Source organism: Saccopteryx leptura, chromosome 2, assembly GCF_036850995.1.
Source record: "Saccopteryx leptura isolate mSacLep1 chromosome 2, mSacLep1_pri_phased_curated, whole genome shotgun sequence".
Lineage (NCBI taxonomy): Eukaryota > Metazoa > Chordata > Mammalia > Chiroptera > Emballonuridae > Saccopteryx > Saccopteryx leptura.
Window position 1 is genome coordinate 71,326,748 of NC_089504.1, and position 3,291 is coordinate 71,330,038.

Here is a 3,291-nt window from a genome sequence, read left to right on the forward strand (position 1 = left end):
AAAAAAACATGTTAAGGATGTTGTCACAGAGGTAAAAAAATCTGATCAGAAAGGGAAAATTAAGTTTGAGCAGAGAACTGAAAGATGAGTAAAAGTTAAACAGAGGCAAAATGGAGGTAGAATTAAATGAGTAATAAGATTGTTGTAGGAAAAAAATAAAACAAATCCTTATATGTAAGCACAATCAATAAAATAAAAGAATAATCTAGTTGGAGAGGCGTTTGCCGGACAGTCAGGAGTGGGAAGAAAGGGCCACCAAAGTCTGACCTGATCAATTTCTGTCCTTATTCTTTTCCACAACTCAGCAAGATAGTTTCTGAAAAAAACTTGAATTCTAATAAGAGCTCCCAGGAGCACAATTTGAAAACCACTTCTTGAGACCAACATCCTTACTTTATTTTACACAGCAGGAAAATAAATATTAGAGAGGTTAGATGGCTTTCTAATAATTAATGCTTGTTAACTAATAAATGAAGGGAAAAAGACCTGTGTTGAGTTTCTTTTCTAAGATATAAGGCAAAAATTATTATAATTCCATATATTAAAGAGGGTACCACTTAAATCAACAGAAAATGTCATGGTAATTTGTGATTCCTCAAAAAACAAATTCAAAATCTGATGTAATTATGGAATTCTAATATTTTAGAAACTGTATATAAAATATAATATAATCATAAATAGCCTTCACAAAAAATAGCACATGATATGAAAGTATAATACAACAAATTATATAATTGTATATTTATTGAATTACAAAATGTTTATATGACACAAAATTGTCTACATTGTAGTCATTTTACTATTATATTATTAAATATTTATACATCAGAAAAATATTTTAATTACTGAGACTCCAGCATTTGAATTTTGGATATGATTTAAGTTTGTAAAAATGAATATTTATTTATTTATGATACAATGTCTCTGATTTATATATATTACTTCCTCACTCCAAGGTAAATAATTCATTCGTCTGACAAAGCTGTTAGTTTCCACAGTAGTCCAAGCATTAGAATCTGTATCAATTATGTGAGTTTTTTTGGATGGGTAAATTTTATTGACAGTACATGACAGGATAGGGCTTCCTAAGCCCCTCCCCTTTTTCAGGATGTCTGGGATGATAATTGTGTACTTCAACTGAGGGCCTCTCTTCCTGTCATTGAGGATGGTGGTCCAGGGGACTCTTATTCCTTAAAGGCCATGTGGACAATAAAGTCTACCACCTTGTTGCTGAAGCCAAAATTACTTGTGATAACAGAAAATGAGTTTGAAAAAATGGCCATTGAGGGCAATGCCAGCCCCAGCATCAAAGGCATAATAGTAGATGTCACTGTTAAAGTCACAGAGGCAACCTGGTCCTCATGTAGCCTAGGATGCCCTTGAGGGGACCCTCTGATGCCTGCTTTATGACCTTCTTGATGTCATTGTATTTGGCAGCTTTTTTCAGTTGGCAGATCAAATTCAAAATCGGTACATTGGTGATGGAGACATGGAGAGCCATGTCAATGAGCTTGCCATTCAGCTCAGGATGACCCGAAGCAGCACCAGTGGAAGCAGGGATGATGTTCTGGGCAGCCTGTTAGCCATATAATACCACAACTTCCCAGAGGGGTCATCCATGGTCTTATTGGTGGGAGCGATGGTGTGGACTGTAGTCGTGAATTCCTCCAAGATTACATAGTTGTCATAAATGACCTCAGCCAGGGGTCCAGGCAGTTGGTGGTGCAGGAGAAATTGCTGACAATCTGTCACCCTTTTCATGATTTACACTCATCACAAACAGGGGAGCTGAAGCGACAGAAATGATGACCCTCTGAGCTTCACTTTTAAGTGAGCCCCAGCCTTCTTCAAGGTAGTGAGGACACCAGTGGACTCCACAACTTATCCAGTACCAGCATGACCCTATTTGATGTTGGTGAAATCTCACTCCTTGGAAGATGAAGATAAACTTTCCATTGATGACAAGCTTCCTGTTCTCAGCCTTAACTGTGTCTTTATACTTGTCGTGAGTAGAATGAAATTGAAACATGTAGACTATTTAGTTGAGGTCAATTAAGGGTTCATTGATAGCAACAATACACATTTTGCCAGAATAAAAGCAACCCTGGTGACCAGGCACCCAATACGGCCAAATCAGTTCTCTCCTACCTTTAACATTGTCTCAGGGTTGTAGGTGTCATTGCTCAGAAAGACATGGCTGTCTGTTGAGCAAGAGAGGCAAGAGAGCTCTGATTATACTTTTATTATAGTACAGGGTCAAGTAGTTTGGATACTACATCTTAGTAGCATATTCAATAAAATGTAGTAAATTATATAAAAGGTAATTAGTATAATCATACATGTCATTTACTTTCCTAATCTGATATTTTATATTGCAATAAATATTTAAGTTGTCTTTATAAGTAAAATTGCATATATTTTCTCAGTTCCCAAGTGTTATATTTTCATGTCTCTAAACTGCATGAGTTTTCCTTAGCAAAGAAATATATTTAGAAAACAAATAATAATTATAGTGGAAAGGAAAATGCTATTTAATATATAGTAATTAAATTTTTTTCATCTAAATTAAGATTTATCTATTTCACAAACTAATAATTTGCTTATCACAATTAGGTAAAATTGTGGCTTAATAATTCATAATAAATATATGATTACTTTGGTTCAACTCATAAAACACCTTCAGGGCATATTTACAAATTACTTTATTGTCAGTTACACTTTGTCAATGACAAAAATAATGTGCAGAATTTCTAAAAAGATTTGGATCTCTCTTTTTTGAAGCAGGCAGGCAGGGAAAATAAAGTTGAATACTAAGCCGATTTTTAACCTTGTTTTCTGCCTCACTTCATCTTATGAGTAACTAGCAAGCAATTTAAAACAAAAGTTAATATTATGTTGACTTTGTTAATTACAAAGCAATAGATAGATAAAATCAAAGCTATTATATGAAATTCAAATTTTAATCATCAGTCTTTTTAAATGTCTATTTTGAAGAAGTCACTCTTACTTGTGTATATGTAACTATTCAACAAGATAATATAGTAGTATTTTAACTAAAGGTTTCCTGAAAGTATAGTTTATATTTGTTCTTACAAGTTTTATTCTATATACAATAAAATATAACAGCACCAAGATTATTTCTGCATGTTTTTAAATTTTTCAGAGTCAAATTATACTGTCTTCTTCCATTTCACAACCAATAACACTAGCTAATATGAAGAAATATGTTTTAGATTTATAAAGTTTAGGCATGTAAAAATTTAAATGTTTTTCCAAACTACTAATTACAAA

At 33.2% G+C, this 3,291-nt stretch overlaps 1 pseudogene; it reads right to left on the reverse strand.

Moving 5' to 3' along the window:
* Positions 1–1,184: 1,184 nt before the first annotated feature.
* On the reverse strand, positions 1,185–2,157 carry LOC136393022 (glyceraldehyde-3-phosphate dehydrogenase-like; annotated as a pseudogene).
* Positions 2,158–3,291: the final 1,134 nt, after the last annotated feature.